This window comes from Gobio gobio (genome assembly GCF_949357685.1).
Source record: "Gobio gobio genome assembly, chromosome: 17".
Classification (NCBI taxonomy): Eukaryota; Metazoa; Chordata; class Actinopteri; order Cypriniformes; family Gobionidae; genus Gobio; species Gobio gobio.
Genome location: NC_137110.1, coordinates 330,803 through 348,390, shown reverse-complemented (window position 1 = coordinate 348,390; position 17,588 = coordinate 330,803).

Here is a 17,588-nt window from a genome sequence, read left to right as displayed (position 1 = left end):
TTTGTCTGTTTCTCCGGGTCTGGTTTTGTCTATTTCTCTGGTCTGGTTTTGTCTGTTTCTCTAGTTTTGTCTGTTTCTCCGGGTCTGGTTTTGTCTGTTTCTCTGGTCTGGTTTTGTCTGTTTCTCTAGTTTTGTCTGTTTCTCCGGGTCTGGTTTTGTCTGTTTCTCCGGGTCTGGTTTTGTCTGTTTCTCCGGGTCTGGTTTTGTCTGTTTCTCTGGTCTGGTTTTGTCTGTTTCTCTGGTCTGGTTTTGTCTGTTTCTCTAGTTTTGTCTGTTTCTCCGGGTCTGGTTTTGTCTGTTTCTCTGGTCTGGTTTTGTCTGTTTCTCTAGTTTTGTCTGTTTCTCCGGGTCTGGTTTTGTCTGTTTCCGGGGACGGCGTTGGCCTCTGAGCAGGTGAGTTTGCGTTCACACCCTGACGTGTGGATCTCAGCGCGAGCTCCAGGCAGACTCGGGTCAGCACCTCTGAGATGGAGCTGTCACATTAGGCCGCCCTCGCCGGCTCCGCTAACAGCTTCTAATTGGTGCCAGTCTGCGCTCCTGCTAAAGCGTTTCGGCTCCGGGGCTCAGACCCGCTGCAGGGCAAGTGTTTCTGCCACACTTCCCTCCTCATCGCCCGCAGACAAGGTGAGTTCGCACATGAAGTCTCTCTGCGCGTGTCACGGTGTCTCACACACTATTAGTCGCTGGTGTCTGCTTAAATGAAAGGCTAAATATCATTAGAATATTAAATGTTGAAACAGAAGGCCAGACTCCGCCGGAATATAGAGCGAGTCTCTCCTGAGACGCCTGAGAAGCTTTTATTGTCCTTGTTGTCACAGAACAACCGACTCCATTTTCCATTTCTTATAAATAGCTGGAAGAAAAGTGTTAATTATCCCTGTGCAATTTAATGCACCGGATACTTCAACCTTTCCGGTTTCCGGTAAACGCTCGCATAACCAGGCGTATCCGTGGCCGCAAATGTGATTTATGACAACAGTGTTTAATTTGTGTTTTTAAATAGGTTAGACGGCAATCTGCATGTTTAAATGCGCTGATGCCGCTTGTCTTCAGGCCCTCGTTTAATATTCAGGGATGATTTTGGTCCACATGCGTTTTGGTCGGTGTCACCTTAGATTAAATTATTAGCGCGGTGCGGCCGCGGGCCCCTTATTTACCACAATCAATGAAACGGTAATGAAAATCCATTTTTCATACTATCAGCCCCTGCTGACTTTTATTTACTTGTGTGTGTCTAAGCGAGCAATTCATTCTGAGTAAATGCCAGCCCAAGAACACGCATTAGCAAAGCAAGGGTTAAGAAAGATAACAATAGCCAAACACACACACACACACACACTGTCTCTCTCTCTCTCTCTCTCTCTCACTCTCACACACACACACGCGCTCTCGCTCTCTCTCTCTCACTCACACACACACACACACACACACACTAACCCTACCCCTAAACCTACCATTACACACACACACACGCACACGCACAGACCCACACACACACACATACCCACATACCCACACACACAGACCCCCCCACACAGACACAGATCCACACACACACACACACACATACAGTAACCCTAACCATAAACCTACCCATCACACATACACAGAGACACACACTTACCCTACTCTTAAACCTACACAACACACACACAGACCCACACACACACACACACTAACCCTACCCCTAAACCCACCCATCACACACACACACACACACACACACACACACACACACACACTAACCCCACCCCTAAACCCCCACACACACACGTACACACACACACACACACACTAACCCTACCACTAAACCCCCCTTATCACACACACACACACACACACACACACACACACACACACACACTCACACCAGTCGCTTGTCATTGACGCTGTTCATAGAGTGTAACTCCAGGTAAAAATAAGTGCAAAAATCTGATCTGTCGTTTTGGATAAATGTACAATCGTAGCATTAGTGCAACAGATATTTGCAGATGATTTTCCCAGACCGGTCCCAGAATGTTCCCTGTATAACTTCATCTTCTCTAATAATTGTGCGTTTAGTGTTTCTCAGACTCAGAAAACGAGCTGATGTTTTGACACGATGCCTTCAGTTGCAGTGCCACCGCAGACGGGCTCCACCAGATCTCATGTGCTAATTTAAAATCCGTGACATTAATGTGAAAGTCTCTGGAACATTAGATATGGAGGATTCATGGCAAAGCGTGCGTTTAAATTACAGATGGACTTACATTACAGGACCACAGAGCACACACACACACACACACTTACAGGAGTGTGTGAGTGTGTGTGAGTGTGTGTGTGTGTGTGTGTGTGTGTGTGTGTGTGTGTGTGTGTGTGTGTGTGTGTGTGTGTGTGTGTGTGTGTGTGTGTGTGTGTGTGTGTGTGTGTGTGTGTGTGTGTGTGTGTGTGTGTTTGTGTGTGTGTGAGTGAGTGAGTGTGTTTGTGTGTGTGTGTGTGTAAGTGAGTGAGTGTGTGTGTGTGTGTGTGTGTGAGTGTGTGAGAGAGTGAGTGTGTAAGTGAGTGAGTGAGAGATTGTGTGGGTCTGTGAGTGTGTGTGTGTATGTGTGTGTGTGTGTGTGTGTGTGTGTGTGTGTGTAAGTGTGTGGGGGTCAGTGAGTGTGTTCAGGTGTGCTCAGTCTGTAGAGTCAGGTGTGTGTTTATATTTTTAGTGTGTGTGTATTTAGCGTGTTGTGTGTTTAATGTGTAGAGATGTGTATATATTGTGTTTAGTGTGTCGATTTTTCTCTCTTTGTTGAGTCGATCAGTTCACAAACGCTCTCTTTCCTCTCTGTGCTGATAGACTTATACATGACTGTGTGTGTGTGTGTGTGTGTGTGCGTGATGAAATAAAATTTAATAAGTGAATAAAAATGTAAATAAAGCTTGGAGGAGAATGACTTGTCCATGAAATAATTCTCTCCTCCCCTTTGAGCTAATAGTCTGAGCGCTCAAACCCGCCGCTTGATTTGGTGTGTGACCTTTGAGAACATTCTCCTCCTTGATTAAAGACGTATTAAATTTGTTTAAATAAAGCTCGTTGTAATGACACATCATTTGTAAGGAGCTATTAGGGGCTGGAAAGGCAGGCTGGCGTATTTGCATGAGAATGTGGCAGATGAAGCCGTACACTAACCCTGACAGCCACACCTTCCGCTGATCCCCAAATCCTCCTGGATCTGAGGTGTGTGTGTGTGTGTGTGTGTGTGTGTGTGTGTGTGTGTGTGTAGGTGAGGAGCAGAGGCTCTGCGCGGGTACAAGACGCTCCGCCGGCACAAATAAAGGTTTGCGGTCCGTTTGACCCAAGTGGTTTTCTGTTCGACACGCACACGATTTGTTTGCTTGGGCGCTGCGAAGGGGAACGCCAGTCGTCTGATGAGCGGGGAGAACAGAGAGAGCGAGATGTGTGTGTGTGTGTGTGTGTGTGTGTGTGTGTGTGTGTGTGTGTGTGTGTGTGTGTGTGTGTGTGTGTGTGTGTGTGTGTGTGTGCTGAATTGCAGTTTGCTCAGCGGAGCATGCTGGAGCCGTGTCTCTGACAGTAGAGCGGGCCGGACGGATGTTTACAGCGTTAGATCAGGCAGCGGGGCCAGTTACACACACAAAGCCCATCCTCGCCGCTCGTAAATTGGGTTGCACATCGAGAGCTGCCTCAGGTCACATCAAATAAACAGCGACGCAGAACTGCGCTTCAGAATCCCGGCTGAGCGTCGAGTTTCGTCTCACAAAGGATGAGACGCAGCGGCTCCCATCAGAAACAACACTAACAAGACACAAACATCAGCATCACAAACAAAAGTTTTACTTGCTTTGCCAGAGTTGGCTGAAGAAAGCCCAGCATTTTAGCAAAGCCGTCTTTTCTTCCCTGAAAATGCCGAGAGAGCAGATATGAGTTACAGTAGAGCTCGTGTGGAACTTTAGAGCTGTGTTTCTGTCACATCCACACTCATGACAAACTCAAATGTTACTTTATTGAGAACAATACATATTTCCATTCAAAATGCTTGAATCTGAATCTGAGGCTCATTGATTGCAGGAAACATTCGCTGATCTTGTCCTCGAATGAATGCAAAGTTAATCTAGAATGCCTTAAGTTTAGTTGTTGTTTGTTCATTTGAAAGAGATTAATACTTTTATTAATCAAGGACACACTAAACTGATCAAACATGACAGTAAAGACATTTATAATGTTACAAAACATCTCTTTAAAGGCAGTGTGTGTGTGTGTGTGTGTGTGTGTGTGTGTGTGTGTGTGTGTGTGTGTGTGTGTGTGTGTGTGTGTGTGTGTGTGTGTGTGTGTGTGTGTGTGTGTGTGTGTGTGTGTGTGTGTGTGTGTGTGTGTGTGTGTGTGTGTGGGGACAAAATGTCCCCACAAAGATGGCAATATCTGAAATCCTTGTCCTTGTGGAGACATTTTTTGGTCCCCATGAGGAAAACTTATTATAAATCATATTAAGTTATGTTTTTTGAAAATGTAAAAATGCAGAATGTGTCCTGTGATGGGTGGGGGGATAAAATATACAGTTTATACAGTATAAAAACCATTATGCCTATGGAAAGTCCCCATAAAACATGAAAATCCAACGTGTGTGTGTGTGTGTGAGTGTGTGTGTGTGTGGTCAGCTCCGATCAGAGAGCCGCGGGGCTGATGGTCTCTGTGGCCGCTGTGGTTGTGGGCAGTCGGTGATGTAATCGTACCTGGCATTATCGGCCTGCTATGTCAGTTGATGTGTGAGTGTGTGTGTGTGTGCATCTGTGTTTTGCTATGGCCGTTAGTAATTTAATGTACGCCTCAGGAAGACGGGAGCGAACCAGGAGCCCTCTGACTCACTACACAGGAAGCACCTTTGAAAACCCCTAGAGTGTGTGTGTGTGTAGGTGTGTGTGTGGGGGTGGTGGTGTATCTGAAGTGCAGTTCCCCTGGTAAAACACCTTGAAAACCCTCCGGTCTGTGTGAATATTTCTAAAGCCGGTTTATTTTAAACACATTGTATTTGCCGAGTGCTGTCAGGTCCGTGGCTTTGATGCTACAGAACAAAACCTGTGTGTGTGTGTGTGTGTGTGTGTGTGTGTGTGTGTGTGTGTGTGTGTGTGTGTGTGTGTGTGTGTGTGTGTGTGTGTGTGTGTGTGTGTGTGTGTGTGTGTGTGTTTTATACAGTCTGATATTTCATAGTTCATAATCAAACTTCAGTTTTTTGCTTGTAAAAGTGTCACAAATACATTAAAATCACAGAACATAACTTTATAACAATTGACAATAAGGTCAAATTCATGTTTAATGCACTAGGTTTCATGAACTAACAATGAACAATACTAGTGTAAAGTGTTACAACATTCATTCATCTAGTGTTAATTTTGCATATACTAATACATTTTATATTTCAAAAGTCATGAAAGTGAAGTCACGCTGGTCTCTTCTCCTCTATTGTGTCGTATATCGAGTGAATCACTTCACAAACAAGAACAAATATAGGGCGTCATCAGAGAAGAGATGAAGTTATTCTGACTCAAGATTGTTAACACAATAATGATGTGCAGCGATAAATGAGGATAAACACTGCAATCATAGGCGGAGCTAAAACCAATCACACACGACTCTGTTGAGCTTATGAATGCATTGGCCAATCAGAGGCGTTCAGATTAGTAATCGGTTTGTTCAGTGCGCGAGCTGAACTCTGCACTCTCACGAATACTCTCTCATCATAAACTGATACACAGGAACAGATTTGGTGATTGTGCTCTTGAGAGCATCAAAACTAATATAAATATATTTTTCTATTTACAACGTATTTCTGCACCGTTGAGCAGTGTAGCCGATCATCGCATATCTGATGATTTCTTGAACGCAATGGCCAATCAGACGTGTTTAAGTCCACTCAAAACGCCAGTTTTTGTCCACTGCTGAGATCGTTATAATTTAACGTGTAGGCTAAATTTTTAGGCTTATTTACGCTACGAATTATGTAAGCTAAATAAGATATTAATCGTACAGTCAGCTTAAAGCTACAATATGTATGTTTTTGCTGCCAGGGGTCGCTAACCTCTTCAACACAATAACAGAGGTCTTGATTGATGATGCAAGGAATGAGCTGGATCTAATCATGTTTCTGGACGAGTGTTTTTAACATGACTGTGGTGTGAAGCAGGTGTAAATACTAATAAGAGACAGAGATCAGCGCCACACGCGAGTCACGGGATATAAAGACATGAGGACATTCCATTCAAGTGCTGAGTTACTACTCATACAGGCCAGATTATCTGACCAATTAAACCTGTGAGGAAACTCAAAACTGTTTGACTCGGTCTCCACTATCTGAACTCTGAGTGTGTTGAGAGTTATAATGTTATTCTGTGTGTGAGTTTGTAGGCTGTATGAGATTAGCAGTATCTACATCACACTGATGATATTCTCATATTTCATTGTGTTGGGCGTACATTAGCTCGCCTGTGTAATAAAGCACATGAACGGCATCTCTGTCAAGTCGAAGCTCTCGCCGTCTCGGAAACACCACGTCGACACGGGTCCTCTTTTGATTTCTGATTTTGTTACAAAGTATGCTTGCCATTGTTCGTAATGTTTGAGCGAAACCACAACAGCGCTATACGTTACGCAGTCGTCCACATCTGTTGCCATAGTTTCGAGGGTAACGCAGATATGACGCGACAGGCGATTTAAATCTACTCTCTATAAATTATATGTAAGTGTGAACTTGTGAATAACAAGAGCGTTTATACTGGGATGTGTGGGTTGTTGGTAGGGTTGTATTTAAATGTGTTTTACGGAGGACACGCGTCTAGCCTTACCCTAGAGTTGGTTCACCTCCGCCTATGACTGCAATATTCTATAATTCAAACATAAGAGTTGAGAGTTCACTTCCACTCTGAGTGTGTTATTGGCCAGAATGGGCTTCATTGTGAATCTTTATGTCCACTTAAGTCTACTCAAGACTGAATGTGATGGTGTGTGTGGTCTCCGCTCTCTGTGATTTGGACTCTAAGGTACTTTGTGAAGTTTCTTACCGTCTTCACTGATTGATTGTGTGGGATTGTGATTCTTCCCGTTTGTTGAGTTACTGTGAGAGTGTCATGAAAGACCTTCCCACCATTGTCTGTGATGAGGCCCACCGAATCCATGAGCTCAGCAAACTCCACAGCGAGGAGCCATGAGAAGAGGATGAGCAGCGGGCCCCGCACCGAGCCCTGGGGGACGCCAGCGTGGAGAGTGAGGGTCAATGATATTCAGCTGCCCTTCCTCAGCACCTGCAGTCTGCCTGACAGGAAGTGCAGTATCCCCGGCAGGCGCTGTTTAGATGGGGGTCCCTGAGCTCGTCGACGAGCCTGAAGGAACGGTGCTGTTTAAAACAAAGCTGCGATCAATCAATATCATCCTCGGATAATTCCAACGGCTGGTATGCACGATGAGATTTTTAAGTCTTCCGTTGTTTGCAGAATGAGACCCTGTATACGCAGTAAAAGCCGTTTCCGAGTGGCGAGGGTTAAAGGTACCAACCTGACACTTCCTGTCCATGTGTTTGGGTTTCTGTTGATTGTATTAGCAGTTTATGTTAGGCTAAAAGAGAAGGAAGTCAGAGTAAACCTCGCCATCACACAGCTGTTTAAAGTTCACCTGCTGTGAATAAACTCTCTCTCACACACACACACACACACACACACACACACACACTGATGTCCTCTCTGCTGCGTTACCTTTCATTGGTCAGTCAGAACAGATGCTGAAGTTGTTCATTGACGCTCTCATGTCTCCAGCTCGTGTGTATGCTGTGAATCAGTTGTGTGTGTGTGTGTGTGTGTGTGTGTGTGTGTCTGTGAAAGAAATTCAGGTTATAATGTGCTCCTTATATTTTCTTCTTTTTGGAACACAAACGGTTAAAAAATATCCATGCTTTCTTTTTTCATATATATTTAATGCATGTTTTGGAAGTTGGTCATGAAACGCGCGAGCACCAGTGACGTTTGATGCCATCGATGTCTTTAGGGTCAGTCCCACACATATCGTGTGAATTACTGATGCTTTATGGAGCCTGTATGGTATTTTACATCTCCATCATCTGTCCACTTCCACTTTCATCATGAAACATGCCAGGGTATTCCTAAAAATGTTCTGGGTAATTGGAGCATGTGTGTGTGTGTGTGTGTGTGTGTGTGTGTGTGTGTGTGTGTGTGTGTGTGTGTGTGTGTGTGTGTGTGTGTGTGTGTGTGTGTGTGTGTGTGTGTGTGTGTGTGTGTGTGTGTGTGTGTGTGTGTGTGTGTGTGTGGGCATGTTTTTGTGAAATATCAGGACACAAATGTGTATAATGACATAGGTATTACAAAAAGAGGGTGAAATATGAGGACGTTCCCCATGTCCTCACTTTTCAAAATGCTTATAAATCATACAGAACAAGTTTTTTTTCACAGAAAGTGAACTGCACAGTCTCCTGTGAGGGTTAGGTTTAGGGGCAGGGACAGTGTAAGGGGATAGAAAATACGGTTTGTACGGTATAAAAACCATTACGCCTATGGAATGTCCTCACATTTCACAAAAACAAACGTGTGTGTGTGTGTGTGTGTGTGTGTGTGTGTGTGTGTGTGTGTGTGTGTGTGTGTGTGTGTGTGTGTGTGTGTGTGTGTGTGTGTGTGTGTGTGTGTGTGTGTGTGTGTGTGTGCGTGTGTGTGTGCAAGAGATGTGCAAGAGTAAGAAATGTGTGAGAAAGGGTTTTTCATTATTATAACAAAAACAATTTGGAGAGCAAGACTTTAAAACCGAAACTGCTCAGAAATGCTGTGCTCATAATTATTATTATGTGTTTCCTGATCAGCTAGAGTCTGTGGTTATTTCTGTATTCTCTGTATGTATGTATGTATGTATGTATGTATGTATATATTATAACTTATAATAATAATCTGACAGATTCAGTGAACTCTGACATTCACAGCCATTAACTCTATCAATTCTATAGTGATAATTTTTTTTCTCTTACTTCAGATCGATGTCTTAAATATGTCTCTTATGTACCAGGCAGAACTTTATTATTGCCTGAAACTGGGGCTTACATCATTTATTTTCTTTGGTTCCAGTTCTTTAGTCCTGAAAGAAACACACACACACACACACACACACACACACACACACACACACACACACACACACCCCTACATCAGGGTCTCTTCGGCCCATGTCAGTGTGTGTGTGTGTGTGTGTGTGTGCATGTGTGTGTGGAGTTAGAGGAGATTGTGGAACTTGGCAGGATTAGGTGATCCTGGGAAGAAACTTTCCATGGCTCTCCAAAGCCAGAGAATGTCATGGGAATTGTCTCTAAACACAAGCGCTGACCCCCCTCTTGACACACACACACACACTCATATCACCACGGCATGAACTTGCTGCATTAACATAAATAGAATGAGAACTGAGAACAACAGGACACAACAAAAGAGCCACTGTGAGAGAGAGAGAGAGAGAGAGAGAGAGAGAGAGAGAGAGAGAGATGATGTGTGGAAGTGTAGAGTACAGCGGCATCTACAGGACGCATCGGCTCATGCACAAAGACAGCTTTAGGCACAGAAAACGGATCAGATTTCATGAGCAAAACCACAATAAAAAAAAGGAGTTTTACTTTCAATACTGTAAATGTATTGATGTGGTCGTGCGATGGCACTGCCTTACTGTGATGCTGCTTTGTTTCTGTACTATGACATTATTTGAAGCACTATTAACATTTGACCGTATATAAATATCTTATGTTATAAATTAAAGTATATGTGCCATCACAGTTCTTTTCTGAGCATCAGAACATCAGTGAATGTGTGTGTTTTTGACACAGTTAGACACTATTATAGAGGAGATATCATTTGGTGGATGCTAATAAAGTATTCCAGTAGTGCTAAAACACATATGTATTTACTTTTATTAAATACAAAATGTAAAGTATTGAGTAAATCCTATACATGCATTTTTATGCATGTAGAACATCAGTGAATGTGTGTGTGTTTATGACACAGTTACACACTATTATAGAGGAGATATCATATGGTGGATGCTAATAAAGTATTCCAGTAGTGCTAAAACACATGATATGTATTTACTTTTATTAAATACAAAATGTAAAGTATTGAGTAAATCATATACATGCATTTTTACTGTAGATATAGCAATATAGAAGCTTCACTCCTGAATCACCTACAGGAAACTCTATGCTCTTATTACCTGTTTGTTAATGGCGATAGCAGGAGCATATGGTTTGGATAAAAGGCCTCATATCTATATAGGCAGATTGTGAATCCATCCATCTGATATGAATAAAGGAAATTCTGGGAAGAGGTGTATGGCACATCATCATAGAGACAAATTATTGCCCTTAGTTTACAGGACACAGCTAGATATATTATATATATCAATGACAACACTAATCAAATAAAATATATATTTTCAGAATACTATATTTTCCATTCACTATTGAATAGACGCATTTGAGGTTGTGCTATTTAGTGAATATAGCCAATCTGTGTCTAATTCACAATATAATTAACAATATAACACAACCTTGTATGTTTTTGTTTGATTATAATGTAACTCATCTGTGTTTCTCTTTCTCTTTTACAAATGGACAGAAAGAGCTGCATAACCCATTCCTGAACATTTTCAAGATTCAGATCCAAATGTGTCTTAATGAAGACGAGAGAGTTTGAATCTTTAGTCTAGACAGTTTTCAGCGTTTTGATTCTTTATAAATGATTCTGCAGTGACGGATGAATGTGTTTGGGGTTAGCATTAACATGCGGTACAACTGCATAATATCTATAATAGACTGAGCAAAACACTGCTTAAAATAGTTTTAGGTGCGTGTGTGTTTGTGTGTGTTTGATGGATAGGTTTAGGGGTCACATACTATGTGTGTAAGTGTGTGTGTGTGTGTGTGTGTGTGTGTGTGTGTGTGTGTGTGTGTGTGTGTGTGTGTGTGTGTGTGTGTGTGTGTGTGTGTGTGTGTGTGTGTGTGTGTGTGTGTGTGTGTGTGTGTGTGTGTGTGTGTGTGTGTGTGTGTGCGTGTGAGCGAGACTCGTCTGTTGTTTGGAAGTGGACGTGTTGTGAAACTGAAGTTGTCAGTGCAGAACTGAGTGGTCATTACAGTCGCCGTGCGCTTCAGATCTGCGTCTCTGACACCAAATCAATGCCGCTTTTCCACCTTATCAATTAATGCACATGTAATTACAACCGCGAACAATCGGCTCTGAAAGCCTCTGAGACGAGGCCGCGGTGGCGGGTCGGCTGACGCACACCTGCAGCTCCTGATCCGGTGTGGGACGTGGGTCCTCCGCGGGACGAGAGGTCTCGTGTTTATCTGCGCTCTGAACGAGACTTTGGGCGCAAGCCAAGAGGCAAACGCACGACCCGTGAGAGCGGCAGGAATAGAAACAGCTGGGGAAACCTATTAGAGAACACAGCACACGGAGTGTGTGTGTGTGCTGCGGGAGCAGATGGGCCGAGCACCACGATCATTGGTGCATTACCTGCGTGCCTGTTTACAAACAACAACAATGCAGCCGCACTAATAACCTGCAATCAAACATGACAATTAATATGAGCAGCTAATGTGTGCCCGGGGCTCTCGACACACGCTCACCTGCGTCTGCGGGACAGGACCAATGCCAGCGCTCCGCCTGCCAGAGATGTGTGTGATACCCCTGACTGACCCCAGACCAACACTAAAGAGTGTGTCTTTACACCTTCAAACACTGACTTTACCACGGTAACTGTAGTTTAATGTAGTTCTAATCACTAGCACTAGCGCTGAAACCCCAGACGCATACTGAAGGAGGGACCCAAGCCACAGTGAGAAAATACATAGTAACACCCTAGCAACCATCCAAAACCCCATGGCAACATCTTAGCTATCACACTGACCACCCTAGCAACCACAAAGATCACATTAGCAACTATCCAGAGCACAATAGTAACTGTTTAGCAACCATGCAGAACAGCATAGCAAACATGCAGTGTACTTTAAGTACGCCCTAGCAACCTCAAAGAACACCATGGCAACCACACAGAGCACCATAGCAACAGCCCAGAACACACTAGCATTGTTGTAAGTTGTCTGTAGTTAGGGCCCGAGCACCGATGGTGTGAGACTCTATTGGAATTGCTCAGCCTATTATTCTTCTTCTCCCAAATGAATGTCTTTTTGAGGGTCTAAACACATTCGAAAACGTCAGAAGTGGTGAAAGTTTACGTCTGATGTGGGTTTCAGAATTAGGTGTGGCAAAATGGCTCAATAGCGCCACCTACAAAATTTCAATTAAGCACCTTTCGAGCTATGTTTCACGTACGAGTATGAAATTCGGTACACACATGTGACAGCTCAACAACTACAAAAAAGTCTCTGGGAGCAAAATTAGAAAAACCAACAGGAAGTGACATATTTTCAATTTTCTCTGCAAAATGTTTGCAGTTTTTGCCATTTCAAGACGTACTTTAACAAACTCCTCCTGGAGATTTAATCAGATCAACATCATATTTGGTCAGTCTAATCTAAAGGCCTTGGTGATGTTATATTGTGAAGATCTTGAGTTTTTGCTGAAGAGCGTGTCCGTGACGTCCTCACAAAGTCTGATGTTTCGCCATGACACAGGAAGCTGTTGTAATTCACGCATACAATGTCCGATCACATGTTTGATAAGAGTCCTGGCCTGAAGACTCTACATGTCAATTTTATGATATAGTCAAAGCACCACCTGCTGGGAACAGGAAGTGTGGCACATTGAAGTGATTTCGCCATTTTTCTTCTATATTTACCCACTTAAATGCATGTGGCCCACTATTCACTGCTTTCCTGAGGCCACCGGGTGGCAGCGCGTGTGCGAGGGCCCTTTCATCGCTGCTTGCAGCTTTAATTGTTTTTGTTGTTGTTAGGGTTAGGTGTGTTTTCATCCTGCTGAGCTCAAGCTGCTGTTCCTCATGGACCCTGGATGACACACACACACACACACAAACAATCGCATTGGTCATGTTCAGGCCATGTGTAAAATGAGATTTTGTAGTCCAGATGAATCTACTGACCCGTCCTGACACAGACACACACACTTGACCTTTAACCCTGACACACTACAGTCACCCATGAGTGACACTTGCTGACCAGAACAAGCGGTGACCCTAAAATGACCCTGAGTCACCCTAATATCACACACTCACGCCCACCGCTCGCCCTAGACACACAGAGAGAAACTTCTCATGGCCGAACAAACTCACATCAACATCTACAGTGAATCTCTGACACACTGAGTGTGTGTGTGTGTGTGTGTGTGTGTGTGTGTGTGTGTGTGTGTGTGTGTGTGTGTGTGTGTGTGTGTGTGTGTGTGTGTGTGTGTGTGTGTGTGTGTGTGTGTGTGTGTGTGTGTGTGTGTGTGTGTGTGTGTGTGTGTGTGTGTGTGTGAGAGAGTGTAGGGCTGTTACGATATCAGATTTTTCACTCCATGGTTATCATGGCCAAAAGAATGCACAGTAACGATTTATTTTGATATCTATAGAAACCTTGAAAAATAAAACTATGTAATCAAATTCATCTTTACTTTATTTTGTTTAGCTTTAATTTTCTCAGCCAATAAATCCCACCATCGCATACAACAATTGAGAATTGAGAATTGAGGCTTTCTCTGGCTTTTCTTTGACTGCCTAAGAAATAATCAGGGGACAGAAATACTGTGGAGTTCAACAGTATTATAACTAAGCTTTAACTACACAACTAATGCCTCAGCCTGTTAACCTGCGTCCCCATTCGAACCCAAATCGCAGAAATGGCTACCCAAATTAAAATACATATTTCCTGAAGCCTTTGGACTTTAAACATTGTAGACTCATTTGAAAGAAAACATTTGGAAGCTTGTTGTCATATTGTCAGAATTAATTAAATCAATGATATAAATCTACAAAAAAAATAGACTAAAATGCTAACCGTTTTTAGCTTAGCACAATGACAAAATACAATTTATGAGAATAACAGCATATTTGAAAGGGGGGGGGGGTCTTTTTTTCCAAAAAGTGGACCTTTTTCACATCATATTTACTACAATGCTATCAAATTACTAACAAAGATCATGTGCCACCTTTTTCAGTCCAAACACACACTGTTATTTGGCATGGATAATCAAAACTTCCCCACAAAGTTTAAATCACAAATTCACGTGACAAAACTAGAAGCTAACATGTGTTTGTATCATGTTGTGGAAAATGACGTTTTGAAGAAGTCACTAAATGTCAATTTGTAGGATCACTAACGTATAATTGGTCAGGAAAAAAAGGTGCTTTAATTACTTGGCCTATACTTTGCTGCACACACACACACACACACACACACACACCCTAGGTAGTTATGGGGGTTCGAGGGCATGCTCCCCCGAGAAAATGTTGATTTCTCTGATCTACATCTGTGCATTTTAAGATGTTTGAAGGCCAAAAAAATGATGAGAAATAGCTTTAAAACTAAGTCAGTGGGCAGTAGATTATCTGTCAATTCCTGTTCTCTCCTCATCTCCATCACTCTTTCTTTTTCTCTCATTCTCCTTATCTTGCCCTCTCTTCCCCTCCTAAAGCAGTCAACAAAACCCCATAGGGTCAATTTATTTTTAGAATGTTTTTTATTAATCACTTTCTACGAGTTTTTTTAATTCATTCACAATATGTACACATTCATTAGAAATTGTATGCATTATATGAAGAAAACGGGTTTGTTAATGTTTCTTGTCCTCTCTCATTGACAGTTGCTAAATCGTAAATCGTCACGTAAATTATATACGTATTTATATACCTATTTTAAATAAAAAATGGCGAAATTAGACAAAGGTTTATTCGTTTGCCTGATAATTTTTGTCTGTAGTTTAACATTTCATTCCTAAAACAGCTGCCAAATATGAAATGTTCAGTTTAGAGACTTACATCTTATCTCGCACTTTATGAGCTGAAGCGTCGCACTGGAATTTGTGCTCAGCAGCTTCAGTGAACATAAAGCCCGCCTACTTTGTGTTAATTGGTCATCTTTAATGTTTTGACGTTGACGAGCGGTGACAGACACAGATAGACCGCAGCTCAGACGAGGAGATCTTGGTACTGTGCAATATCTTCTGCATTAAAGTAATACTATATTATTAGGCAATTATTTCACAACATTTATAGCATACACATTGTCAAAATACAAAAATCCGGATTCAAATTATTGGCCGTCATTACTTAAAAGAACACTTGTTTATTACAAAAAACAGACTTAAATTCTGGACCTTTGGAAGTGAGGGGTGGTTCGTTCGGACCCCCGAACCCATGGCTTTGCCCATATTAGGGATTTCCTGGAATGCCTAGCCCTACTTCTATGGGTCTCACCTGTGGACGTTCTGCAGGAGGGCGCCCTCTGGTGTGGAGTATGAATGAAACAAATCACCTGTGAGAGTTTAGCGTTCCATAATGCTCACATCCTCCCCTTTTTTGGGGAAATATTACTCTCTATAGATATTTGAAGTACACGTATGATAATCCATTTGTTTTTATCCAAATGAGCACACTTTTAGACTAAAGCCTCATGGGATGTAAATCCACAGAAAGGCATCAGAAGTTAACAAACCTATCATTTCTGAGTAAGTCATTTATTCTTAGATTAGTTCATGTGTTATTGTTACATACACTTTTACACATTTTACTAGTTTAACTATTGCTGGACTAAAATCGACTGAAACATGTTGAAATATAAAACATATGTGAAATATATGTGTGTGTGTGTGTGTGTGTGTGTGTGTGTGTGTGTGTGTGTGTGTGTGTGTGTGTGTGTGTGTGTGTGTGTGTGTGTGTGTGTGTGTGTGTGTGTGTGTGTGTGTGTGTGTGTGTGTGTGTGTGTGTGTAAGTGAGTGTGTAAGTGTGTAAGTGTGAGTGTGTAAGTGTGTGTGTGTGTGTGTGTGTGTGTGTGTGTGTGTGTGTGTGTGTGTGTGTGTGTGTGTGTGTGTGTGTGTGTGTGTGTGTAAGTGAGTGTGTGTGTGTGTGTGTGTGTGTGTGTGTGTGTGTGTGTGTGTGTGTGTGTGTGTGTGTGTGTGTGTGTGTGTGTGTGTGTGTGTGTGTGTGTGTGTGTGTGTGAGAGAGAGAGAGTGTGTGTATCAGCTCTAGGTGAACACATGGTTCATGCATTAATCAGTAGGTGTGTGTGTGACTGTGCCATTATCTGTCTTGTCAGAACTAAACCGATATGAAACACAGCACTTTGTGTCACAAATCTTTACGTTCAACTCAGATGAGAAAAACATGGCCATCTGCACAGCTGTGACCCGCGGCGACCCCTGCCGCTCTCCTTCCTTCAGTCTGAGCCATTTCTGAGGATTTCAACGCGGTTTGGACTCTTTACCTCTCTCACACACACTCGCTCTCGTCACTCAGTTACTGCCTTTCATTGCAAATCCCGTTTGGCAGCATATGTGCCCTGTGTCGCCATGCCGACAGATTCAGCATCGCCATGGGAGCAGCATCTTCTCTCATCCCTCTAATGGACGTTTCGTTACAAACGTCTGCTGCTACCTGCCCATATTCACCCTCATAAATACTCCACACATTCCCCACAGCGCTGCCTTTAATGAAGCCATTTACAGCCTGTGACGAGAGAGAGAGAGAGAGAGAGAGAGGGAGTGAGAGAGAGAGAGAGAGAGAGAGAGAGAGGGAGTGAGAGAGAGAGAGAGAGAGAGAGAGAGAGAGAGAGAGAGAGAGTCGTGCCGCTCTCAGTCCCAGTGTGTGTTTAATGCATGGACAGACCTGCACCTGTCAGCATCATCTCTCTCTCTCTCTCTCTCTCTCTCTCTCTCTCTCTCTCTCTCTCTCTCTCTCTCTCTCTCTCTCTCTCTCTCTCTCTCTCTCTCTCTCTCTCTCTCTCCTTCATTCACTCACTCACAACAGCTTCAAACATGATGGAGAGCTGATCACTTTATTTTTAGCTTGTGATTCATTTCTCTAGCCGGATTTCTCAGAATCTTAAACTATTTAAAATCCAGTTTTTTTTCTTAATTTCAAAATATTTCAAACTAGGTGTATGGTCTTTATTATCTGTTAAAATATTTCTCATATTACGTCTTAATACAATTAAAATCTATTACAGGAACAGTAATAATAATGTACATTAATATTTACGCTATTGCTGCTCAGAAAAACGAAGGAAAAAGTGTGTGAATAATGTGTGTGTTATTCTTGAATATTCTGCAGAGAATCCACATTTAAAGCCCATCATGAATTCCTCTCTGAATCTGCTAAAGATCAGAAGCGCTTCTGTCCTGGCGAGGGGAACCGTGGCTTCTGTTCATATCCTGGGAAAGGGTTAAATCCGGGACTGGAGGACTGTGGAAAACACTGGATCTGCGTCACGCGGGTTTGAAGCGCTCAGCGGTTATATTCCAATATAAAAGTGTTATATATGACTTTATATACATGAATGTTGATTGTATTGCATTAAATCGCCCTGACAGTGATGTCATCAGAAGATTTGCATACAGAACGGTGTTATCTCCATCGTGTGTGTTCTGTCGTTGTCTGACGGTAACACTCGCTCGTCTGCTGTCTG